This window comes from Dendropsophus ebraccatus, chromosome 4, assembly GCF_027789765.1.
Source record: "Dendropsophus ebraccatus isolate aDenEbr1 chromosome 4, aDenEbr1.pat, whole genome shotgun sequence".
Taxonomy (NCBI): Eukaryota; Metazoa; Chordata; class Amphibia; order Anura; family Hylidae; genus Dendropsophus; species Dendropsophus ebraccatus.
This window is the reverse complement of record NC_091457.1, coordinates 90,553,443-90,581,372: the sequence shown is the minus strand read 5'-3', so window position 1 is coordinate 90,581,372 and position 27,930 is coordinate 90,553,443. Positions and strand designations below refer to the sequence as shown.

General features: G+C 42.3%; 1 long non-coding RNA gene across 3 annotated transcripts in view; it reads left to right on the top strand.

The window, feature by feature from the left end:
* The window catches only part of LOC138788406 (uncharacterized), a 56,355-nt gene that overhangs the window by 28,404 nt on the left and 21 nt on the right, over nt 1–27,930 (top strand). For 2 of the 3 annotated variants that reach the window (XR_011362594.1, XR_011362593.1), the window contains exons 6-7: nt 26,262–26,970; nt 27,738–27,930. The exon at nt 27,738–27,930 is cut by the window's right edge and continues 21 nt beyond it. This is a non-coding gene — a long non-coding RNA (uncharacterized lncRNA). Of the gene's footprint in view, nt 1–2,679; nt 3,294–26,261; nt 26,971–27,737 lie in introns of those variants that run through there. The other variant, XR_011362595.1, reaches the window with a different exon arrangement.

The window sequence follows — 27,930 nt, the reverse complement described above, 5'->3', positions numbered from 1 at the left end:
GAGATTTTTCATCTTTTCAAATCCATTCCTGGCTTTGGCTTCAGAAATCTGTCAGATAAATCTTTCTGTGTAAACACACCATAAGTCTCCCAGCAATATCTGTGGAAGGAATCTGGCAGAAAATGTTCAATAACTGCAGGGTCACCATATAGAGAAAAAAACATTCCACAGTTGTGAGTCACAAATGCTCTTTGTGGCTGATCTTCAATATGCTTAACCCCCATCTGTTAACACAGAATCCTCCAATGGGATATTTAAAATTGGCTAACCAGGGGTGGGCTCCAACCAAAACAGGAATAAGCAGTGCACTTATCCTTTCCCGTCCTCCCTGTTATGAGTGGGGAACTCTCTGGTGTCTGCACTGGGCCTGCCCCGTCCCAGTGGATTTTCTATCATTTATGCCAGAAATTGTCAATTTGTAGCTTAAAAGATTTCTATTAAGAGGGTGTTGCCTACCCTAATGGATTTGTTGCCTCTTACTTCTTGCAGCCCGACATATAAAATGCTGGTCTTTAGTAAATTACATGCTGTGTCTATGCATATTCATGATGTTATGTTTGTTTCTTCCTAACAAGATCCATACTAGTTGTGACATAGTGCAGTTAAATAACAAAAAAAGACTTTCCGAAGCCGCTGTAATAATCATGTCACCGGGGAGAGGTCAAAACTGCACGATGTTCTTGTTTTACAGAAACATTTCTTTTTATGATTTATCCTGTGAAATAATTCTATCACACAAAGTAAGCTACAACTTCGTTTTTTTTATTTATTTACATTTTATGTCCCTTTGAAGGGATTCATCTAATTTTTGAGATGCTTGACCTAAGTTTTTTATCTGCAAGTCATATTACTTATAGAGTGAGGAAGTAAATTACTGTCATAAAATGCCTACATACGTGCTAAAGTTTGACAAAATTATGCCCTCTTATACATTAAGGGAGCCCATAAATTCCTATTTTAAATTGCCCTGGCTTTGAGATCATGCGGAAACATATATCATTTTAGCAGAACGAGAAAGCTTCAGAAGGGGGAAAAAAGAGAGGCAAATACAACGTGTTATCAATGCAAGAGTGCATAAACAATATGAGGATGATGTGCTCAGTGGCACCATCTACTGGTACTGACAGCCACCATGGAAAAGAGTGGAAACAATTTAAATACATTATATATATATACACTCACCGGCCACTTTATTAGGTACACCATGCTAGTAACGGGTTGGACCCCCTTTTGCCTTCAGAACTGCCTCAATTCTTCGTGGCATAGATTCAACAAGGTGCTGGAAGCATTCCTCAGAGATTTTGGTCCATATTGACATGATGGCATCACACAGTTGCCGCAGATTTGTCGGCTGCACATCCATGATGCGAATCTCCCGTTCCACCACATCCCAAAGATGCTCTATTGGATTGAGATCTGGTGACTGTGGAGGCCATTTGAGTACAGTAAACTCATTGTCATGTTCAAGAAACCAGTCTGAGATGATTCTAGCTTTATGACATGGCGCATTATCCTGCTGAAAGTAGCCATCAGATGTTGGGTACATTGTGGTCATAAAGGGATGGACATGGGCAGCAACAATACTCAGGTAGGCTGTGGCGTTGCAACGATGCTCAATTGGTACCAAGGGGCCCAAAGAGTGCCAAGAAAATATTCCCCACACCATGACACCACCACCACCAGCCTGAACCGTTGATACAAGGCAGGATGGATCCATGCTTTCATGTTGTTGACGCCAAATTCTGACCCTACCATCCGAATGTCACAGCAGAAATCGAGACTCATCAGACCAGGCAACGTTTTTTCAATCTTCTACTGTCCAATTTCGATGAGCTTGTGCAAATTGTAGCCTCAGTTTCCTGTTCTTAGCTGAAAGGAGTGGCACCCGGTGTGGTCTTCTGCTGCTGTAGCCCATCTGCCTCAAAGTTCGACGTACTGTGCGTTCAGAGATGCTTTTCTGCCTACCTTGGTTGTAACGGTTGGCTATTTGAGTCACTGTTGCCTTTCTATCAGCTCGAACCAGTCTGCCCATTCTCCTCTGACCTCTGGCATCAACAAGGCATTTCCGCCCACAGAACTGCCGCTCATTGGATGTTTTTTTCTTTTTCGGACCATTCTCTGTAAACCCTAGAGATGGTTGTGCGTGAAAATCCCAGTAGATCAGCAGTTTCTGAAATACTCAGACCAGCCCTTCTGGCACCAACAACCATGCCACGTTCAAAGGCACTCAAATCACCTTTCTTCCCCATACTGATCCTCGGTTTGAATTGCAGGAGATTGTCTTGACCATGTCTACATGCCTAAATGCACTGAGTTGCCGCCATGTGATTGGCTGATTAGAAATTAAGTGGTAACGTGCAGTTGGACAGGTATACCTAATAAAGTGGCCGGTGAGTGTATATATATATATATATATATTTATATATATATATATATATATGCAAAAAGTATTGCAAGCAGCACAGCTTGGAGCTCAAACGTCTTGTGGGTGCCGGCTGGATGATCCTGACCTTGGATCCTGGAGGATATATTCAAAAAATTTTGACCCCTTGGATGAGTGTTCAATAATCCTTAGTGTATACCAAGTGGTAACATATTTGTATATATTGTACATATGTAGTCAATATAAATACGTTATAAAAAGGTTTAACTAATATGTTATATTTCACTTTCTCATAGATCAGAGGCACGAAGAAGGACGCATCTATTTGGATCACTATAGGAGCATGACAAGAAAAAAATAATTTTTTTATATAAGTATCTGTACACACTAGAGGCGTTTCCCATGCAGTTTTTTTTCCAAGACCTGGAGAGGTCAGCAGAGCAGAGGATCTAAAGGCTGTACCTTCCGTGGAGAGATCCAAGGAAGTCAAACGCCGGAGGACCCAAAGCCACAACAAATGAGATTGGGAACATACGCTACATGTGAACAAGACCTTGGCAGCTTTTGCAATATACCCTAGAGTGACCAGAAATGGTCTGAACGGCACCTGGGGAAGTGAAGCTGTACCTCCCTTGGAGAGATCTGATGGAGTTGAAGGCTGAATGACCCCGGATTTGCCGAACTAGAGTATGCAGAATGCAACATTGGTCAGTACAATGTGAACACTACCTTACAGCAACATATATCTCATGGCTATGAATCATGCTCTGAAAAGATCCAAATGATGTGGATAACATAGTGCTGTCTATCCTTCTTCGTTGCTACACTTATGATGAACTTATTTTATTTATTACTGTGTATTTCTTATTACCTTTATTATGAGGAACTTGCTAGTGGGTAATTTCAAGCACTCACTTTAGCACAAAAAGGGTTAACACTGCACATTGCCTTACAAAGAACTCACTGAAACACAATGGCACAGTTGACTTTGATTGCCTTCTATCAGAGAACACTTGTAAAAGATGGACACTTGAAACAACCAATGAAATGTAAATTTTAGTCACTTGTTTGATATAAAAGTTTGATTATCACTTGGGGATATGAGCTTGAAAATGCCGTGTGAGACGGGAGAAACGTCGCTTGATTTTTTGCTATACCACATTGTTTTTTTGATGTGATTGAATAAATATTTCACGTTTTTGAAGATATCGGGAAGTGCTGTTGGAATTTTTTGAATATATATATATATATATATATATATATGGGTTGGTTGAAGACAGCATCAGATTAAAATCGGAACTTTATTGTGCCTGTTCGCATATGTAAAAAAAAGTGCAACGTTTCAGCATGCTTGAGAAAGGCTCAGGACATGAGCTAAAACGTTGCACTTTTTTCTACATATGCGAATAGGCACAATAAAGTTCCGATTTTAATCTGATGCTGTCTTCAACCAATCCATTTATCTGTTTATGGAGGTATTGAACCGGACCCCGAGAGGACTGTGCATCTGAATAGTGTTACCGCTGACCTACCTCTAGTACTTGGTATTTATAAAGTGATAGCTTTCATGGCTAATGCACACAGCTATCTGTGTTATATAATACCATAATAGGGTACTTTAAAAGTGCTATGGACCCATAATGTGCCCATGTAAGCAGCCGCCGTGCTGCTCACCTCTGTCATTCACAGTGTAAAAATGGGTGGATTCTGTTCTGGCCTTATTGATTGTATTCTGGTTAACACTTGTACATTTTCTGGAGTGATTTCTAACAGCACATAAATGGTTGAGTCTTTGCCTTGCCGGCGATTGACAGCCGTATCCTCCAGTCTGAGTTCTTGTCTGTCTTCCCAAATCACGTCTGAGACCAGGACTTAGGGGCCTATTCCACGATTCGGCCGTTTGTCGCACGGTGGAATAGAGAAAACGATCAGCCGATGATCGTGTCATCGGCTGATCGTTTATTTAGGGCCAGACCTAAAATCATTGGTCCCTCACCGCGCATCGCTACGGTGGAATAGCGGTGCGCGGTGGGCGACCGACGATTTGAGAAGCACCATGGATTACCTGGCAGGACTTCTCCTCCACTCCGTCTTCCTCCTCGGGTGGCACAGCATCAGCAGCTCTGGAGCGGCCTGACTGAGCTGTCAGACCGCTCAGCTAATCACAGACCAGGAACCCCGCGGCCAGTGATTGGCTCAGCGGTCTGACAGCTCAGACAGGCTACACTGGAGTTGATGCTGCGCTGCGGGACTCGGGGAGGAAGACGGAGCGGAGGAGAAGTCCTGCCAGGTAATGTATGGTGCAAGGGCTGCAAGGACATCGGTAACGATCATCGGTCTGTGGAATAGGCCCTGTAAATGAGCGCCGATCTAACAGATCGGCACTCGTTTACATCGTTGATCGGGCCCTGCTTGGCCGATGAATAGGACCCTTAGTGTGCCTATACTGGCTTCCTACCCTGCGATTTGGTATCCTGATCTATTGGTTTCCTGAGTTTGGCTTGTGTTCCTGACTGTGTTTGTACTTGGTCTGTAATTTTTTTCCTCTGTTTATTTGACTTTGGTTTGCCTCATTGTTTATTGCCTAGCAACTTAGTATCTACCTCTTCTTTTTTGATCTTAGCTTGCTTACCATCCGCCATTGTGTATATTTGTCCTTGTCTTGTATTTGTCTCAAGTTTGTCTCATATTTGTCTCATGTTCTGTTCCACCTATATTAGCGTAGGGGACAGCTCCAAGTTTTCCAGAGCCGCCTAGGACACATTGAGGTGAGTAGGCAGAGACAGTGGGCACGGAACAGCATCAAAGCTGCACTTTTCTCTGCGTCACTTGTGTGTACCTGTCCTGACATTAGAGCAGGCCCTTACCCTTCCCAGTCATCCAGGCGGTTCTCTATGAATATCGATCTGTCAGTCACTGCACGCCTGGATGACCTGGCAAACAGGTTTGAAGGTTTGGCTGGCCTCATAGACCAACTATCTTGATTCTAGATTCCATAACGACCTAGCCTACTGACACAGCTACTGCTCCAGTCGCCTTCACCACACCTGTTTTCCCTACCCATTCTGTCCAGCAAAGACCATGCATGCTTTTGCCAGATGACTTTGAAGGGGAACCTGCCCGTTTTTGAGCCTTTCATGAATCCTGTCGCCTGTTTTTTAAGTTTAACCATTTCCTGACTTAAGTGGAGAAAGTAGGTGTGATAGTCTCTCTCCTTAAGGGCTCCCCACAGGATTTGACACTCACTCCCTCCAAAATATTCTTGTTGCTTTCAGTGCAGCAACTGCATCTGCACACCGCTCCAGAGACATCAACTTTGTGATAAGTACCCTTTAAGGTCATGCCGTTGCACAGTCACACTTTACACAGATACTGTATATACACACACCTATGTACATTACATATTTGCATCCATACTACTAACTTCTACATACAAATATGCACATTACATTCACACACACTAGAACACTTACTCTGAATACAGGGGAGCTTCAGGGGGTCAATGGGGCGCAGTTCTTATCTTCTGGTCTTTTGCACACAGCCTGGCACTGGGCCCCTCCTTTTCCTCCTTCTCTTCTGTCCTGACATTCAGAGGAGAGAAAGCTGCTAGAGAATGAAGTGAGGTGGTGGAGGAGGGACCCCGAGGGAGTGAGGAGGGGGACCTGTCTCTGTCTACACTCTCCTGACCATTACCCATGTTCCCTGTCCGTTACCCACGTTCCCTGTTTCTATATAGTAAGCTTACTGTTTGGAGACAGTGACCAGGATAACAGGCAGGAAGGAGCAGTAAGTGTGTGTTTATGGTACAACTGTCAGGCGCTTCTATGCAGGAAGGCCAGGTCAGGTGGGCCCCCCTGATTCTTGTTTGGACCCTGGCCCCTTACAGCCGATGGAGGCCCTATAGACAGACAGCTCATCTTCCTATTACTGGAAGCGCTGGAACTGAGCATGCTTGACTAGCAAGCCAGATGAATTACAGGTTATAACTGTAGTCCGGTAAGTGGTGAGTGATTAAGTGTAAACTAGTGAACTTGCAGAAAGTTTAGGTGTCTGGAGAAGTTGGATGCCATCCTATAGAGTCCTGCAAAGCATGGATACAGCCAAAGGTTGTATCCATATTTTCCTGGCAGCCCTAGGGCGGCATACAACTTCTCCACACACCAGGAGTCAAATGCAGAGCGTTGGGTTAAGACAAATGTCGCCAAACCCCAACTTTTGGCAAGTAAGTTCAACACTAGTGGGAAAAACTTTGAGACTTGTGATATTAATACATGCTTGTATGATTTTACTTGTGATGTCTTCCTGGTTATTTTGTTCTGCCTCTTCTGCCCTGCTATAAATCCTAAGGGTATCTAAGTGCTAATAAGAGCCAAGAAGGGAAACTCTTAGGTGAACCCAAGGTCTGCTGGCTAGTAACCAGCCAATACCATTAAAACATAACAAAGGAGAGAATTAAAGGAGAAGTCCGGCCAAAATTAATTTTTGATATGTTGTTACTTATGAAAAGTTATACAAATTTCTAATGTACATTAATTATGGGAAATGCACATATACTGCTATTTCCCTTAATTAAGTAGATCAGGAAGTGTTAGAATTCTCTCTGAAGAAGTGACGTCACGACCCAGGGTGTAATTCCTATGGAGTGTCCAGCAGGGGGCGCTCTCTATATAGAAGTCTATGGGACTTTATTGTTTCTATGGGTTTCTATCTAATGTAATGCAATGTTATGTACAGTGTGCTTTATTGAATGAATACATCTATGGAATACTTTGGGGAGCAAGTGTCCCTGCTCCCCAAAGTATTGCATAAATGTATTAATTCAATACATTCGGATATCACAGTAAGCCCGCCGATCCGCCGCATTTCCGCCTCATTTCCGCCGATCCGCTGCATTTCCGCCGCACGCCGATCCGCCGCATTCCTGCCGATCCGGACCATATACATTGAACTACAGCTCCCATCATCTGCTTATAGTATGAACAGGTGATGGGAGCTGTAGCTGGGTAATGGATATGACATGCCGCCGGGCGCAGGGGGGAGCCGCTCAGTACATAGCAGCTCTCCCCCCTCCTCCTCCTCCTTCCGGGATAACTTCCGCCTATAGCACTGCTGAGTCCCTGCCTGGCCGCCGCTCTCCACTCTCCCCCCATACATACCGGCTCCCGATGCATCCTGGTGTCCGCGCTGATGCCGGGAGCCGGTATATGAGAGCGGAGAGCGTCGGCCAGGCGGGGAGTCAGCAGTGCTATAGGCGGAAGTTATCCCGGAAGGAGGAGGAGGAGGGGGGAGAGCTGCTGTGTACTGAGCGGCTCCCCCCTGCGCCCGGCGGCATGTCATATCCATTACCCAGCTACAGCTCCCATCACCTGTTCATACTATAAGCAGATGATGGGAGCTGTAGTTCAATGTATATGGTCCGGATCGGCGGGAATGCAGCGGATTGGCGTGCGGCGGATCGGCGGAAATGCGGCGGATCGGCGGGCTTACTGTGATATCCGAATGTATTGAATTAATACATTTATGCAATACTTTGGGGAGCAGGGACACTTGCTCCCCAAAGTATTCCATAGATGTATTCATTCAATAAAGCACACTGTACATAACATTACATTACATAGAAACCCATAGAAACAATAAAGTCCCATAGACTTCTATATAGAGAGCGCCCCCTGCTGGACACTCCATAGGAATTACACCCTGGGTCGTGACGTCACTTCTTCAGAGAGAATTCTAACACTTCCTGATCTACTAAATTAAGGGAAATAGCAGTATATGTGCATTTCCCATAATTAATGTACATTAGAAATTTGTATAACTTTTCATAAGTAACAACATATCAAAAATTAATTTTGGCCGGACTTCTCCTTTAAGTATGTGTCATATCTGCCTATTGCAGTGTGTAGATCAGTGCTTCTCAAACTTTTTCTACTGGAGCCTCACCCAACAGACCAAGGCAATGCCTGGGCCTCACCAGACTGACCAAGAGGGTGCCTGGGCCTCACTATCTGGTGAAAGTCTATTTAAAAGCTGAAAATAATGCTAGGGCTAGCTTACATCCATCTCCCAAGCTCTATATACTAAAAAAGAAAGTACATAATATGTTAATAATGTTTCTAAAATGGAGATTTTTGCAAACAGCAAAAGGACTGTGCAGATTATAGTTACTTTTGTGAAAACTGGCTCCCCAGCTGGAACTAGGGGGCGCCTCACTGTTTGAGAAGCACTGGTGTAGATAGTGGTGACCAAACACCCCCCCCCCCCCCCCATGCCAGCTGGAAACTGGGATTGTATGTCATGATATGCTTCTGCTAGACTTGAAAACTGCATCCTATTTAAACAATATGATTTGGTGATTGTATATTCCTTTACTCCTTTGGTACTGCTGTAACATGACACTAGTTCTCCTCTTTCACTAATGGTAGACTTTCAGATTTCTTTTCCCTAAAATGTCATATTATATCCTGTACTTGACGCATACGTAGCAATGTTTACACTTTGATATATTGTTGCATAAAAATGTAGTAATTTGAATGCTAATATCAGGCTCATATTTTCCTTGAGACGCTCTAGAAAAGGCAGCAGTAACACCTGCTTCTTTCAGAGATTTTTTTTTTCCCATGCAGCAGGGTTGAGTTTGCCACCTAGTGGTACTTTCTATTGTTTACATGCTTTCTTTTCACCACATAAAGTTTGTAACAGATTGCACTGATTGCAAGCAAATTTGAGTAGAATAAACTCCTCACATATTAATATTAAAGGGAAACTCTTGTAAGGCTTCTTACAGACATAAATTTTGCATAGCGTTTTATGGCCTAAATAATGTAAAAAAACCTGTCTGTGTGAGGAAAAATGGCACTGTTTCTTGAAAACTACACCATACCTCCAATATGCTGTGACTTTGAAAACTGCCAATGAGCTGCAAAGATGTAAAAAAAACCTCTTGTATTTCATATTTCCCTGATTGACTTCAAGCTAACATCTGACCATGTTGTGAATATGGCATTTTTATTGGTGTTCTTTGTAAAAAGTTCACACAAACAATATTTTTGAGCTGTCAGCTAAGCAATTCTTACTGACAAATCCCAGGGCTGGAGTGACGTGTAGGTGGCTGCCTATGGCACCATAAGGGCACTGGGGTCACATTTTGCCTTAAACATCTTCCTACAGTGTCTCAGGCAATGTATGACACCACTGTACATCTAAATAAGCACAAAAATGACTCAATTACTTGCTCAGAAAAGCAAATATGCATGTTACTAGTGGAAACGGCTAAGAAGACCACCCAAAACTATCCAAATACTATTAAAGAGGTTGTCCAGCGAAAAAAATAATCTTTCAAATCAACTGGTGTCAGAAAGTTAGATTTGTAATTTACTTCTATTTAAAAAACTTAAGTCTTCCCATACTTATTAGCTGCTGTATGTCCTGCAGGAAGTGTTGTTTTATTTACATTCAGACACAGTGCTCTCTACTGACATCTCTGGCCAAGACAGGAACTGCCCAGAGCAGGAGAGGTTTTCTATGGGGATTTGCTACTGCTCTGGACAGTTCCTGACATGGTCAGAAGTGTCAGCAGAGAGCACTGTGTCTCAATGTAAATAAAACAACACTTCCTACCGGATATACTGCAGCTGATGAGTATGGGAACATTTGTGATTTTTAAATAGAGATAAATTACAAATCTATATAACTTTCTGACACCAGTTGATTTGGAAGAAAAAAGAGAAGTAGCTCGACAACCCTTCCTATGATGTCAGACGTTTGTTTAAATGATAGGTACACTTTAATTTTAACACATAGTAGGAAGGGGATAGGTGACCTCAGGAATCTCTGCTTTACAGAAATATTTCCTTAATTCTTTTGAATTAGATGCACAATATTTCAACTGTTATGAATGGAAAGGTAGAAAAAACATTAGTATAAAGTATATGAAAGAAGAAGAATGATATTATAGCAGCTTACATGATCTCTGAGGTGCTGTACAGGCTTACACTAGGTCATTAGCACTGAGTTACAGCAATTGCAAGTGCTGCCAACATTTCACAATGTTTGAACAAGGATGGTTCGAAGCAGATATGCACTGTTTATCATGTTATGGACCCTAGCACGGTACAATACAAAATATTATGTCTTCTATTTCTTGGTAATGACATTGCAACATAGGAAGATATGGAGCAAGCATTTTTACAGGAAATGCGACAGTGGGCTATAGTGCTATTGCAAAGCACACATCAAATTTGTTGTTTGGTCTACCATTTTCTTTTGTGCATCTAGCCCAAATTGCATGTGGGCCTCACTTACAGAGATGCTGTATGTAGTTTCTGTCAGGACAGGGGAGGTAGGGACAAGACACGACAGTGAGTCCTACAGCTGAGCCCACCCACTGTCCCTACCTACTTGCCTCAAACGGCCCTAAGTAGCCACGGACAACCACAAAGGCGGTCCCTGCACTACTATTATATATGCAAACACGGAACAAGACAGACGAAGAAACATAAAGTAGAGTCAACAAGTCAAAACCAAGCGGGCAACGCAGTTCAAAATCAGTGAACAGTTGGATAGTCAAAGGTCAGGCAGGAGGTCAGATAACAGGTCAAGCAAGCAGAAGAATTAGGAACGGGGATCGCAGGAATAGACAGGGGGAGCTGGGATCAGGGTATGAACCTTAATAGCCAGTGCTGAGAGACTGGCCCAGCTTTCTTTTATGAAAATCAAGAGCCAGGTCCAGATCCCCATTGAACCGGCGGTCTGATCCTCCAGGTTCCGGACAGGCAAAGGAAAAAGTCAATCAAAAGACTTGCTCAGCTGCAGCAATTAAGTCTAGCAGAGCTCTGAGTAACTCCTGCATTGCCGGAAGCTGAGAAGCAATGGGGTGTGTCATGCAAAAACAGGCCCAGTTCACACCAGACTACTGCACATTCCTGACAGTTTCATAGTACAGCATGTAATGGAGTAACAGGTTGTAAATATATACAATTTTTTTTTAATAGAAAATTCAAATAACCCCTTTAACCCCTTAAGGACGGAGCCACTTTTTGTTTTTGCGTTTTCGTTTTTTCCTCCTTGTGTTTAAAAGGCCATAGCACTTGCACTTTTCTACCTAGAAACCCACATGAGCCCTTATTTTTTGCGTCACTAATTGTACTTTGCAATGACAGGCTGAATTTTTGCATAAAGTACACTGTGAAACCAGGAAAAAATTCAAAGTGTGGTAAAATTGAACAAAAAAATGTATTTCTTTTATTTGGGGGGTATTTGTTTGTACGCCATTCGCCCTGGTGTAAAACTGTCTTGTTATATATGTTTTTCAAGTTGTTACGATTACAACGATATATAACATGTATAACTTTTCTTTTATCTGATGGCCTGTAACAAATTCAAACCATTGTTAACAAATATACGTTCCTTAAAACTGCTCCCTTCCTAGGCTTATAGCGCTTTTATCCTTTGGTCTATGGGGCTGTGTGAGGTGTCATTTTTTGTGCCATGATGTTTAGTTTCTATCGGTACCTTGATTGCGCATATACGACTTTTTGATCGCTTTTTATTACATTTTTTCTGGATTTGATGCGACCAAAAATGCACAATTTGGCACTTTGGGATTTTTTTGCGCTTACGTCATTTACTGTGCGAGATCAGGAATGTGATAATTTAATAGTTCGGGTGATTACGCACGCAGCGATAGAAAACATGTTTATTTATTTATTTACTTTTATTAAAAACATGTGAAAAGGGGGGTGATTCTGACTTTTATTAGGGAAGGGGGCTTTTTACTAATAATAACACTTTTTTTTTTTTACGAAAAGCCTCCCTGGGGTTAGGGTTATTCCCCCTGGGGGAATTCTTGCTCTAGCTGGCCTCCTGGGATAGTTCAATGCCCTACTCTTGCAGGGATTTGCAGCATCTCACAGAAGGACAGGCCATTGCATTGACATTAACTCAAGGGATCAGTGGCATAATTATTCAGTTCAGGGTGCGCACAACATATATCCGTAATGTGCCACTGTACATGCAGTCATATAAAAGAACTAAACTGCATGCTTTGTTTGGAATAGCATAGTGAACATATATACATGTATAGTTTATACCTCAGAAAAAAATAGGTTTACTGACATTAAGAAACTCTTTTGGACTTCATCATTTGCATGGCCCATGCATACATTTGGGGGGTGACTTATCAAAGGATGTAAAATATACACTGTATCTAAATTGCCCATAGAAACCAATCAAAGCTCCTCTTTAATTTTACCAGAGCTGAAAGCTGAGCTGTAATTGGTTGCTGTGGGCAGTTTACACCAGTCTATATTTTACATCCTTTGAAAAATCTCCCCAAAAAATGGCTAAATATGTTACGAAAGGGAAAAATACCTATAGGACAGAAATGTAAAAATAATTTCATGGATATAAGGTTTTGTGGTTGGCTGTAGGATAGACATCAGGGTTGTTGTTGTTAGCGATGTATATTTTGAGCAAAGTAGTTACAAGTGGTGTGCCACAAGGGTCTGTTCTCTGTCCTTTTCATTTTAATGTGTTTGGAAAAAGTTTGGTAGATAAGGTTTGTCTGTTTGCGAAGACTAATTGTAAAATAATAGTCTTGAGGAAAATTAATCCTGTATCCAAGAATCATATCAGCAGATCTGTATTTGTTAAGACTTCAGGAGAGAAGGATTTGGGGGTAGGGATTTCTATCAGCCTCAAAATAAGTCACCAACGCATGCAGGTGGTAGGGGAAGCTAATCATCTGCTGGGCTGTATAGCTAGAGCTATAACCAGTAGGAAGAGAGAGATTGTGATCATCTTGTAAAGAGCTCTAGTGAGACCACATCTGAAATACTGTGCCCAGTTCTGGAGACCTCATCTACAAAAAAGATATTGATAAAACAGAATTGGTCTAAAGACAGGCTACAAAAATGGTTAAAGATCTTAAGCATAAAACATACCAAGAAAAATTTCTGGTAGTCTTTTTCTGCCATCAATCCCCTATGTTTCTAGGGTTTTTTTGCCACCTTTTCCCCTAAAATCATTTTGCAGTAATTTAGTGACATAGTAAAACATTGATATGACTGTATAAAGAGTCAGTTCTTGAAGTTGAGCGCTTTGCTGTGCCTCATAGGTTTCTGCATATAGGGCTGCATAGCTCTGTGGTACAATATATTAGGCAGGTTCTTAATGCAAATGTTTAGCAGTGTTTATAATACAGAACCCTTTAGGGCGTGTGTGTCGCCATATAGGTTTTTTTGCACTCAGGTTTTCCATATTTTTACCAGCATTATGAAATGCAATGTGTTTTTTTTTACTCACTTTTGATGACTCACTGTAATAACATAGCAATTTTTTTCTTTTGATTGTAAAAGATTTTGCAGCTATTTCCTAAAAGCTGTGTACCATATTACCTTTTTTCTGTTCAACAAAGACTGAGATGATCCCATTTCTGCATTTGAATTAGACGTAGCCAGCACTTTATCACTTAAAATTCAAATGTTCCTGAATCTTTTTTTATCCTTTCCCAGTTCATATTTATCTTCCTTGCCATGCCTTCATAGGTTACCACATTTCTATTGATAAATTGTAGGTACTGCAAGATCTATTGATGAGACAGAGACAGTTCCACAGTGAAGTGTTGTGGCTTTGCATATCATTATACGCGGCTCTTGAAAGCTGTCGATTCTTGCCTTATTGCTGTTCAGCCTGATAAATGACAGTAATTGTTCCTAAGTTGAAGGACTACTTTATTAAGCTGACTTGCATAAGAATTTTTTTTGCTTTGGGGTACTACCAATTCTTTACTTGGTTTAATAAAAAAGATGTTGATATTTTTAAGAAGGAAGTATACATAAAATACTATTTTAAAATCTTTTAATTATGCTGTTCTGTGCCGTGTGCCAGCCACCTCTTATTCAAGGTCAGATTACCTTTGTTACTTATTGTGGACTATTTATATAAGTGGCCAAAAATGTAGCATTTTTATGAGGTATGAAATTACTTCTTAATATAAAGCTCATTTTCAAGTACATTGTATTATGCAATATATATAATAGTTAAAGCGACTCTGTACCCACAATCTGACCCCCCAAAACCACTTGTACCTTCAGATAGCTGCTTTTAATCCAAGATCTGTCCTGGGGTCCGTTTGGCAGGTGATGCAGTTGTCCTAAAAAACAACTTTTAAACTTGCAGCCCCGTGCCCAACAGGCGTGGCAAACAAAGTCCTTACAGTTCTGTTTTATGGGCTCGTTGACATTACAACATATAGTAGAATACCTCTATCATGGAATATATTATAGATTGGGATTTTGTTTTCTTAAGAGTACCTGTTATTAAAAGTAACATTTGATATCTCATCAGCCATGTCAAAAGTTGTTGATCACAGCAGGTCTTACTGCTGAGACCCACTGTGATTAGGTGTTACATACGGAAAGAGAGCATGGCAGCAGCGCTATCTACTCCCCAGCCATATTTCCATAAAGGCCAATTCTAACAATATAAGTCTCTGAGAATACATTGTCAAAATTAGTGGATTGCTGGGGAGTTGTCTCTCCCCAGCTTTATCTTCTAATCACAGTGGGTCTCAGGGTGGTGCCCTACCACAGGTGTTTCTAGTTTGGGCACCTGTCGTAAAAGCCCTGTACTGTAAAGCAAAGTGGTAATGAAAGTGCATTCTTAGGTTTTGCCACAAGATGTCACTGTATATATCTATGTATGTTGCACAGCTGTAGTAAGCCAAGGGTTAATGTTGTATCTTGTGATTCTGTACACCAATGCTGTTCTTTTTCTACCTATTTCTACCCTCTTCTCTTTTATGCACTCTCTTCTCCATTATGCACAGGAGCTGTTACACACACCCTGTAGGAAGTAGTCACATGGGGAGAGGAAGTGTAGGTTCTTTTTATTTAGTTCTTTTCTGATTCTCAGTGGAGCAAGACACAGATCAGGCATCCCTGCTGAACTTATCCAGGAGCCTGGCTCTGCCAGGTAACCTGTCCAGGACAGATCAGCTGTGGTGTTAGGACACACGTATGGAGAACGCAGAGACTTTCTTTCTTAAATCGACACTTATACTCAAGATGCAGTGCTGAACACTAAAGGGAGGATAAGTCAGAGAACACCTCAACCCACGCTGTGAACATATCTACACAGTGCAGGACAGTATCCTAGATTAAGGAACTGATCTAGATAGAGCAAAGCAGCCATAGTCAAGGCCTACGTACTCTATCTCGCAATGCAGGGACACGACGACAGGACACGCTCGGACACTTTGCTAAACTCAGGTAACCAAGACTGGGGCTTGTGTCACCCATGTAGGACCCGACACTGCAGGGTATAAGGTGGTTATAGGGACAAAGGTCGAAACATGGGCACAAGTATTCTTCTTTCAAGTATTTCTTTTTCAAGTATCTCTTCTAAAGTTCCAGCAGAGCATACTACTAAATTGGGTTGACACTCTTCCAACAAACTCCTCTCCACGCCTCTGTACTCTAGTCAACTCAACTAAACTAGCACTGGCAGAGGCACTGGGGTGCCCAAACATAAAAAACACCCCTAAAGGGACACCATTTAGAAAACTAGACCCCTCACGAAATGTAACAAGGGGTGCGGTGAGCATCTGGACTCCACAGGTGCTTCACAGATTTTCAGAACAATGTGGTGTGAAAAGGGAAAAATTAAATTTTGTACACTAAAACGTTCTAGCCTTCAATTTTTACAAGGCGATAAAGGGGGAAAAAAAAACACGTGTAGCGCAGTTTCTCCCGAGTACGGGAAATACCCCACATGTGGACATAAAGTGCCAAGCAGGCGCAGGACGAGCCTCCAAAGGGAAGGAGCGCCAATTGGCCTTTGGAAGCTGAATTTCACTGGAATGGATTTCAAGGGCCATGACGCATTTACAGAGCCCCCGTGCTGCCAAAACACTGGAAACCCGCACAAGTGACCCCATTCTGGAAACTACACCCCTTAAGGAATGTAACAAGGGGTGCAGTGAGCATATGGACCCCATTGGTGACGGGCACAAATGTGGAACAATGTGACGTGAAAGGGAAATTTTTCATTTTTTCACTTTCAGGGCACAAATGTGCCCGTCATCAAGGGGTCCATATCCTCACTGCACCCCTTGTTAGATTCCTTGAGGGGTAGTTTCCAGAATGGGGTCACTTGTGGGGGGTTTTCACTGTCTTGGCAGCACGACGGCTCTGTAAATGAGACATGGCCTTCATCATCCATTAAGGCCAAATCCAGCCTCCAAAATCCAAATGGCGCTCCTTCCCTTCGGAGGCTTGCCCTGCGCCCATATGGCGCTTAATGTCCACATGTAGGGTATTTACGGACTCGGAGGAAATTGCTCTACACATTTTGTGTGTTTTTTTCTCTTTTAACCCCTTGTAAAAATGAAAAATTCCAGGCTAAACCAACATTATAGTGTAAAAAACGTAATATTTCATTTTCACGCCACATTGTTCCACATTTGTGCCCGTCACTAGTGGGGTCCATATGCTCACTCCACCCCTTGTTACATTCCCTGAGGGGTGTAGTTTCCATACACTTGTCACTTGTGGGGGGTTTTATCTGTCTTGGCAACACTGAGGCCTTTTAAATGCAACAAGGCCCTCGAAATCCATTCAAGCCAAATCCAGCCTCCAAAAACCAAATGGCGCTCCTTCTCTTTGGAGGCTTACCCTGCACCCACTTGGCACTTTATGTCCACTTGTGAGGTATTTTCGTACTCAGGGGAAATTGCTCTACACATTTTGTGTTTTTTTTTAATATCTTTTAACCCCTTGTGAAAATGAAAAAATCAAGACAAGATCAATGATTTAGTGTAAAAATTTTAAAAAATTACACTAAATGTTGGTCTAGCCTTGATTTTTTCTATTTCCACAAGGGGTTAAAAAAGAAAATGAACACAAAACATGTAGGGTAATTTCCCCTGAGTACGAAAATACCCCACATGTGGACATAATGTGCCATATGGGCACAGGGCAAGCCACCACAATGACAGAGCGCCATTTAGAGGCTGGAATGGAGGATATGTCGCAATTACAAAGCTGCTGTGCTGCCAGGACAGTAGAAACCCCCCACAAGTGACCTCAATCTGGAAACTACACCCTTCAAGGAATCTAACAAGGGGTACAGTGAGCATATGGACCCCACTGGTGACGCACACATATGTAGAACATGTTCTGTGAAAATAAAAAATACCATTTTTTTTATTTTCACGGCACAAAGGGGGCCATATCACCGCTGCCCCCCTTGTTAGATTCCTTATGGGGTGTATTTTCAGAATAAGGTCACTTGTGGGGGGTTTCTAATGTCCTGGCCGCACAGAGGGTTTGTAATTGCATCATGGCAAGTCTGTAATGGGAATGGAAGCCATGCCTATTTAGTTGGGGAAAAGGGACAATTTTTTATTTATTTGGGGGTATTAGGCCAATTATTAGTTAATAAGGTTGAAAAGGACAGAAGTCCATCACATTCAACCTGTGTTGATCCAGAGGAAGGCAAAAAACCCTTGTGAGGCAGATGACAGTAGCCTCATCACAGGGAAAAAAATTCCTTCCTGACTCCAAAATGGCAATGAGAACAATCCCTGGATCAACGTGACCCATGAAATAGGAATAAGGGACAGAATTTAGATAATGTAGAACTCCAATGACATGTGGAGTTCTGCACTTCTTCTGGGGTCTCCTGTTTTCCAGTATGCGGGACGTCACCTGGAAAATGTCCCTTTAGGATACAGGGTCCTTCATATCCAGAAGCGCTGGGTCCGCTCCATGGCTGCTAAATATTAGGGCTCTATTACTGCTTCTGATATATTCGGATCGTGCTGCAAGCTACAGTAGCTCGGGCAGCGAGGGACCGGAAGAGGGGGATGCTGGTATAAAAGTTATCCCCGTACAGGTGGAAACCTTTATCCAGCAGTGGGAAGATCAGTTCCCGAACGATCTCCCCACTAACTCGGAGGATGGGGGGGGGGGGCATCTGGGAGCTGGATTCGGGTATCCCTTCCTTCATCCACTCTAAGGGTACGTGCACACTGTGGAATTGGCGAAGGATAACCCTTTGTGCATTCTGCAGCTGGCATCTGCCGGCAGGTGTGCGTCTCCGCTCGTGTCACACTCCATACTATGCACGGGTGGATTCCGCCCTCTTTTCAAAGAATGAACGTGTTCATTCTTTGGACGGACGACGGAATCCACCCGTGCATAGAATAGAGTTTGACACGGCCGAAGACGCACGTGCCCGCATCAGGGTGCCAGCTGCGGAATGCACAAAGGGTTATCATTCGTCATTCCGCAGTGTGCACATACCCTAAGGCCAGGTTCACACTATGTATCTGTGCGGCTGTATTGCGGGCGGTAAATCATCGACCGTATTTTTCCGTTTCATGCGTACGCTGGAAAGTATACGATATACGGCTATATTATTGAACAACGAAACTGATTTTATTACAACGAAAATGTGTTTTATTAATTAAATATTAATTAGTACAGGAAGCTCCATTAAGCCGTTAATTCATATTGCCGGCAATAGAGCATTCTGTACTAATCATCACTTTACTTTAATGAAAACATCAAATGTTTCTTCTAGTAATGGATTCTGTCTATTAGACAGCTTCCACTACTAAGTCTATAAAGAAATAAAGACAATACACAAGTGAAATTTTTTTTTATTCAAATAAAAACACCCCCACACCCCTCATTGACCATTTTATAAAAAAAAAACACCAAACAACCGCTGGTCATCGACGTAGTCCACCGAATCCGACGTAATCCACAGGATACCGATATTTGAAAAGCAAAAAGGGAGAAACACACAAAAAACACACAAACAGGAGCACAACACCCATCATTGTGAGCGGTGTTGTGCTCCTTGCAGTATGCAGCATCTTTACAGATCGCTGCTTACAGTCTGGCCCCCAAGGGGTTAAGGGAGGATGTATTGCATCCCCCTTAACCCCTTGGGGGCCAGACTGATGTCAGACTGCACCCATACCAGCAAGGAAGGGGTTAAGTGACCCCCCTTCCTTACTGGGATGGCTGCACAGTGCACACTATGTATGAGCCTATGGGCCAATCGTAAATGGACCCGTAAAAAATGAACAAGACCATTGTTTGCGGCTGGATCTGTGCAAATTCACGGCCGTGGATTGACAGGCGGTCCGTACGGAGTACTTCAAAAATAGCGGTCAATAATACCGAATGGCGATGCCTCTAATAGTTAATATATTAAATTAATAAAACACATTTTCTTTGTAATAAAGTCCCTTTCGTTGTTCAATAATTTAATTCTAACGGATCCATCATTGTGCAATTAAATATACTGTTAAAATAAATATATAAATAAATGTATATTTATATATATATATATATTTATTTTTTGACAGTATATTTAATTGCACAATGATGGATTCGTTAGAATTAAATTATTGAACAACGAAACTGATTTTATTACAACGAAAATGTGTTTTATTAATTAAATATTAATTAGTACAGGAAGCTCCATTAAGCCGTTAATTCATATTGCCGGCAATAGAGCATTCTGTACTAATCATCACTTTACTTTAATGAAAACATCAAATGTTTCTTCTAATTATGTTATCACAATAGCATTATTAGAAGAAACATTTTGAATTATATGTGCGCTCAGCTGATTGGCTGATCGGCTGAGCGCACATATAAAGAGCCGGTCCGCAGTACAGTGACTTCATTGTGCTGCGGACCAGCGAAGAGACAACATCGGGGTGAGTATAAAGCTCTCCCCACCCCCTCCCCAGCACTGCACCCATCCCAGTAAGGAAGGGGGGTCAATTAACCCCTTCCTTGCTGGTATGGGTGCAGTCTGACATCAGTCTGGCCCCCAAGGGGTTAAGGGGGATGCAATGCATCCTCCCTTAACCCCTTGGGGGCCAGACTGTAAGCAGCGATCTGTAAAGATGCTGCATACTGTAAAGAACACAACACCGCTCACAATGATGGGTGTTGTGCTCCTGTTTGTGTGTTTTTTGTGTGTTTCTCCCTTTTTGTTTTTCAGATATCGGTATCCTGTGGATTACGTCGGATTCGGTGGACTACGTCGATTACCAGCGGTTGTTTGGTGTTTTTTTTTTATTAAATGGTCAATGAGGGGTGTGAGGGTGTTTTTATTTGAATAAAAAAATGTTTTCACTTGTGTGTTGTCTTTATTTCTTTACTTTATAGACTTAGTAGTGGAAGCTGTCTAATAGACGGAATCCATTACTAAGTCGGGGCCTAGTGTTAGCCGGTATAAAATGGCTAACACTAACCCCCCATTATTACCCCAGTACCCAATGCCACCAGGGGTACTGGGAAGAGCCGGGTGCCGGTGGTCCCGGAGCGTCAAAATTGGCGCTCCTGGACTGGGCGGCAGCAGGCTGGTAAGATTTAGGCTGGGGAGGGCCTAAACCAATTGCTCTTCCCACCCTGGTTACCAGGCTGCTGTTGTTTGGTTTTTAACCCGGCTGGTTATAAAAATAGGGAACCCTACTCGTTTTTTTAAATTATATATTTAAAAAAAAAAATGCATAGGGTCCCCCCTATTTTTATAACCAGCCGGGTTAAAAACCAAGCGACAGCAGCCTGGTAACACCAGGGTGGGAAGAGCCATTGTTTTAGGCCCTCCCCAGCCTAAATCTTACCAGCCTGCTGCCGCCCCAGTCCAGGAGCGCCAATTTTGACGCTCCGGGACCATTGGCACCCGGCTCTTCCCAGTACCCCTGGTGGCATTGGGTACTGAGGTAAAAATGGGGGGTTAGTGTTAGCCATTTTATACCAGCTAACACTAGGCCCCGACTTAGTAATGGATTCTGTCTATTAGACAGCTTCCACTACTAAGTCTATAAAGAAATAAAGACAATACACAAGTGAAATTTTTTTTTATTCAAATAAAAACACCCCCACACCCCTCATTGACCATTTTATAAAAAAAAAACACCAAACAACCGCTGGTCATCGACGTAGTCCACCGAATCCGACGTAATCCACAGGATACCGATATCTGAAAAGCAAAAAGGGAGAAACACACAAAAAACACACAAACAGGAGCACAACACCCATCATTGTGAGCGGTGTTGTGCTCCTTGCAGTATGCAGCATCTTTACAGATCGCTGCTTACAGTCTGGCCCCCAAGGGGTTAAGGGAGGATGTATTGCATCCCCCTTAACCCCTTGGGGGCCAGACTGATGTCAGACTGCACCCATACCAGCAAGGAAGGGGTTAAGTGACCCCCCTTCCTTACTGGGATGGGTGCAGTGCTGGGGAGGGGGTGGGGAGATCTTTAAACTCACCCCGATGTGTTCTCTTCGCTGGTCCGCAGCACAATGAAGTGACTGTACTGCGGACCGGCTCTTTATATGTGCGCTCAGCCGATCAGCCAATCAGCTGAGCGCACATATAATTCAAAATGTTTCTTCTAAATCACCCTATTGTGATAACATAATTAGAAGAAACATTTGATTTTTTCATTAAAGTAAAGTGATGATTAGCACAGAATGCTCTATTTACCGGGAATATGAATTAACAGCTTAATGGAGCTTCCTGTACTAATTAATATTTAATTAATAAAACACATTTTCGTTGTAATAAAATCAGTTTCGTTGTTCAATTATTTAATTTAAACGAATCCATCATTGTGCAATTAAATATGCTGTAAAAAAAAATTATATATATATATATATACATTTATTTATACATATATTTATTTGAACAGTATATTTAATTGCAAAATGATGGATTTGTTTAAATTTAATTATTGAACAACGAAAGGGACTTTATTACAAGAAAATGTATTTTATTAATTAAATATATTAACCATGAGAGGCATCGGCATTACTGCAGAGGATCGCAAACCCCGGTAATAGCGATTCATGTAAACTGTTTCCCTGCTTTCCCAGATGCATTCCAGAGGTGTTTGCATCACCTTCTAAAGATTTTATTTGTTATTTTTACTTGAACCAGATTTCCAAGTAAATGACCGTATGTTTTCAGCTGCATGTCTATTTTTTCCCACGGCCGTAGTTTCAGTCGCACATTTCCAGCCGCATAAAAAATACAGCCGCACAGATACATAGTGTGAACATAGCCTAAATCTGTAACTGTACCCTGAGGTACTCTCACAGAGTTTGTAGAATTTCAAGCCATACCGTCATTTCTTATTGGCACCGTACTGGCGGAAAAGACCTGTCTGGGGGGCAGCGTACGCTACGATACCCCCAGACACGTCACTGGATGATGACGATGAGGATGAATGGAGGAAAAAAGGATTCCCCCATTCACCCTCACTGGCTGTTTCGGTGTCTGAGGCAATAATAGCGTATGCGTCCTCCACCGAAAATACCCTGGGGGCTATCTTTATACGGGGATTAGTATATGGGGTATGTAAATGTGTAATGTAGTGTAGTGGAAAACTTTATTTCATGTAGTGTGGTGTAATGTAGTGTTTTTTATATTTTTTTGACAGTAAGAAAAAATATACCTACCCCAAGAAAGGAGTTGCTGATAAATGCTGCACTTATGTGCAGTACTTAGCAGACAGTGGCGGTAGGATATAAGGGGGAAAACGCCCCTACTCCAAAAGGGAGGAGTTGCTGCAATGCTGATCAGCACTCAGCGGCGTTAGGGCGAATAAGAAGAAGAAAAAAACTCGTTTTAGCCCAAAGCCACTGATCAGTGTATAATATACACTGATCAGCCGCTAGGGGGCAGTAGAGCGAAGCTGACAAAGATTGCCAAAGAGCTGAAGATTTCCGAAGTTAGACGGCGAAGACCCGGTGGAACCCGGAAGTGAGCTGACGCACAGAAGAGGACGCGCGGGACCGCCGATCTTAGCTACGGACGTCGGGATCAGGTGAGTATAGTGCACCTACACTATACACACCTGTTCTGCACTCCTCAGTTACCTAGCTGAGAGGTGCAGAACACGGGCGCCATCTTTTTGTAGCACACTAATGGCGATTGGTGCTGTCTCGGACAGCACCAATCGCCACTGCTTTCCGGGTCTCCGATGAAAGCTGAATTTAGCTGCTATTGGCTGATCCGAATTGATCAGCCTATAGTAGCGATCGCCGGCACGGGGGGGTTAACCTAAGATTCCTTAGTAAGTGTCCCTTTTGTGGCAGCTACCTCCCTATATATGGCAAGGTATGTCCACCCTGATTAGACCTGGTGGCATAGGACTACCAGACCTTGAAACATATTACCATTCAGTTTAACTTAGTAACATTTCACCTTGGCATGAAACCTCGCATTTAAACCGCATGATGTCATGGCAGAAGTGTTAGCTGACCTACTAGCATGCAGGTTAATTTTCTCTACTCTAATAACCAATTCAGATCTCTTAGCCCAAGCCCCACTTGCAGTCTGGAGAAAACTGTCACCCGGACCCAATATCTCACCTTTCCCTTCGCCCATAATATCTCTAGGAGTCATGGTTTGATTTTCTGAACAATCCACTGACAATTGGCTGATGCTGCAAACCCAACTGGCGGGGCTCAAAATAGGGGATATCTTGGTAAAACTCTTGGTAAACTCGCTGATTAGGAGTAAACCATTACACCATTTACACTACCTCCATCTCCTCCACAATTTCAAAGTTCTTCCAGATAAAGAAATTCTAGTCCATTCCATGATGTGGTTTGAAACTTTTTTTTATTATAATCAACCCCCCCCCCCTCCTAAGTTAGTTTCTAAATTGTATAAAAAACTTCACACACAGGAACCTGATAAGCCACCTCCATGTATAACAACTTTAGAAAAAGAGCTTAATTCATAATTTTCAGTATCGGAATCCCTTTCCATATATAAATCTTGTTGCAAGCCATCTCGCTGTATAGCCTTTCAAGAGGTCTCATATAAGTATGTTAGCAGGTGGTATAGGACACCCTGGATGCTAAATAAAATAATTGCCTCAATCCCATCGACCTTCTGGAGATGCAATTAAGAGCAGGGTACTTACATCCACATATGGTAGGAATGCAGGGTCATTCAGGGTCAGAGTATTTGTCCTAATTGCCCTAACCTCTCCCCCAGGTCATACTCCTCAACTTAAAGGGGTACTCCGGCCCTGCATTATAATCTGTGTACGGACGGGGAGGGGGTTGAAATAGAAGCCGACGGTGACTTACCTCCCCGGTTCCAGTGGTGGCTCCCGGATCGTGAAGCCCCGGCCCGGCCCGCTTCCTGGTTAGACGGGATGTCTCAAGGCAGCCTTGCCATTTAGCAGATGTAGCCAAGTCCCGCCTCGGCCGCTGATTGGCTGAGCTGCCTTGAGACGTCACGTCTCATGCCACAGCTCTAACCAGGAAGCGGCCACGGGACGGGAGCCACTGCTGGAACCGGGGAGGTAAGTCACCGCCGGCTTCTATTTCAACCCTCTCCCCGGCTGTACACAGATTATACTGCAGGGCCGGAGTACCCCTTTAATGCCAACTTCCCCTGATCCATTTAATAAAATTTTATGGCTACAGCTGCTTCTGGCAGCAAAATCACTCATCCCACTCTACTGGAGGCAAATAGGCCTCCCACAACTTTCCTTCTGGCACAAAAAAGTCTGGCAATTGTACAGTATGGAAGAGCTGTGCCAATTTTAAATGACGTGGACACCCTGAGCAGACTGTCTTGCATCACACGCATCTCCTTAACTGTACAATGTATGATACTCCTTTTCCGGCAGCATAGGAGCCTACCCCTTCTTCCTCGGAACCATTGGATAATCCACATTCCTCATCCCCTTCACACACCAGCCCATAACATTTCTCCCGGAACTAAACCTATTCTTTTACCATTTACTATGCTTAATTGGACATCTGTGAGCATTGGTAAATGTTTTGGGGAAGTGTTTTCTTTCTACACTATTTGTTGTGTATTTTTTTAAAAAAAAATATTTTGTTAGTGAAGTCTCATGTGTAGACCACCTGAACTGTATGTTGGTTTTCCTTTTTATGCTTAAAAACAATAAAAATAAATTGGAAAGAAAGCAGTATTACTATTAAACAATTAATTGGGGGAGTCTATTCTTTAATACACATTTGCCTGGACATGGCAACCAGAACAGCAACTTTTGTTGTTTTGCTTTTAAATATTTGGAGAAAAGATTAAAGGGTTTGTTTAAGTTCCCACTCAGCCAATCCGTAGCTGAGGCTGGATACTTATGCAGCCACTGATTGGTTGGGTATGTGACGTCATGACACAGACGCAGCCACACAGTGGGGATCAGAGCGACATAATACTGGCTGTGGCATGGGAAACAGGAAGGGGAGTGTATGTTTCCCCCCCTCCCTAGACATATACCTATAAAGTGTCCTGCCTAATCAACTCCTATTTCTGTTGTTTTTATTTTATGCTTAGGCAGCCTTATTTAAAGCGAATGTGCCTCTAGAATTACTCAATAAAGATTTCCATATAACCTGATCAACGCTGCCGCACACATCGTAATGGTGACATCCATTCTTCCCATTGCCGCCTGACCCCTGAGCTATCATCCGGTTTGTATATATACAAATGACTAGTTTGATGCACTGGAGGCGGTCCCAGTGCTCCCAGTACACTTCAGACTTTATTCTGAAGGTGGCGCATTACCAAGGGGAGGCGATATTGGGGCACTGGGGGCGTAGTTCCTGACTCCAGTGCACCAAACTAGACATTCGCACATATACAATCCGGATAAGATTTTGGGAACCCGGTGGTGATAGGAAAAATGGACGGTATCATTACAATGTATGTGGCAGTGCCGATAAGGTTATATTGAGATCCTTATTGAGTAATTCTAGTAGTTGCTTTATAACGGTAAAAACTAGAATTTCTTTAGTATAAACAAGGATACGTTTTGTTGCAGAATATTAGCTTATTCTTACTTCATGCCATCCAGGTGTAAATGTGGAATAATAACCACTTTCTGAATGAATGAGGGACGATCAATGCCAGCTGTATCCTCTCATATTTTCCTCTGATTCATAAGACCGTCTAGAAAGTGACACTGTGAGCTTGATGTATATCTTTTATTAGAAGATGTGCCATAATCTGAATGTTGAAAATATGGGTATGTAAAATATCTTTTATGTTATATCATATCAGTGCGGATGCAAAGGCACTGACAGTTTTTATAGGTAAGAAACCAGATTTTTAAAGGAACTCACAAATGGCCTTGAGAGGCAAAATTGTGCAATAGTGTCATTTTTCAGCGATTCATTGTATGTTATTGGAGTTATGTTATAAACATTTTTACAGAGACCGAACTATTGACTCCTGATAATACATCATCATCCAAACACCAAGTAACATGAGCAAAAAACCATAGTTGTATTACTATGACAATGTGATGTCATCAGCTCATAAACTAAACTGATCACACTGTACTCAATCGGCGACATAATCATTTATATGAACATACACTAACTTGCTACATTCACTCTGTGATACGTCTATATTTACTCTGTAGCATAATTATCCATAGAACTAAAGTGCTGTCCCATCTCAGTGATTGGCAGAGCAGGCTGTCATCTCAGAATTACTGGCGGCTACAGACATCTGGGGACACAGGCAACCGCATCAGGACATCAGGAAAGCACAGCGGAGAGGTAAGCATAACAGGTTTATGTTTTCTTATATGGCAGTCACATGTTAAAAAAGTGCTAGTGTTGGATAACCCCTTTAATATGCCTCTTCACCCCTAACACCATATCAAAGCTAACTGCTTAGTTGATCTATACTCACCTTTGTGCGCAACTTAGTTTGTTCAGATACTTTTCTCAGTTCATCGATTAAAATAATAGAATCACTTTTGTATTAGGACCCCAAATTGGACATAAAGCAAGACCACTTCTTAGTGCAGACATATATCCTGCCACGGTTCTTTCTTTCCTAGAATTTAAGGCATCTTTGTTGTGTCTGCAGGCTAAAAACAACAGCATTCCTTTCATTAGAGCATTGTAATTAATACCCTCTGCTCACAAGGCAGACCTGATAGATTTAAGAGGGCGGCTGCAGCCTCAATCTATTTGTAGGCATAGAAGAGAGAGGTGCACGGCTTCCAGTTTATTTATTACAAATGGCTGACCATCAAATGTTCATGATTGGTTCATTATTTCAGATGGATAGCTAATTGCTGTCTGTCTTTTTTCGTAATTAACCCTCTTGCAGTTGTGTTTTCTGCAAATTAACTTCATGCTGAGGTTTTTCCCTTCAGCCTTTGAAAGTATCAAACATTTTTAGACTTTAGGTATAAATGACAAATATTTGATGAACAGGCTGCAGTTTTACTGTATAACCAGATTGTAAAATATGAACTGAATTAATCATAAACTGCAACAGTGTAATGGCACATTTCCCCTTATTTTATCTTTAGAGTCTTTCGGATCATGTTTTAAAACCCTTCTACATCTGGCGTGTTGTGAACAAGGCAGCGGCTTTGGTGGTGTATAGCAAGAGGCAAAGGTCAAACCAGCGCCTGTACAAATATTGCAGTCCAGATTTACTGCTTTCATTAAGAGTATGGCAGTTCATCATAAACTCTTTATGGTGTTTTTGCACAGAGCAGC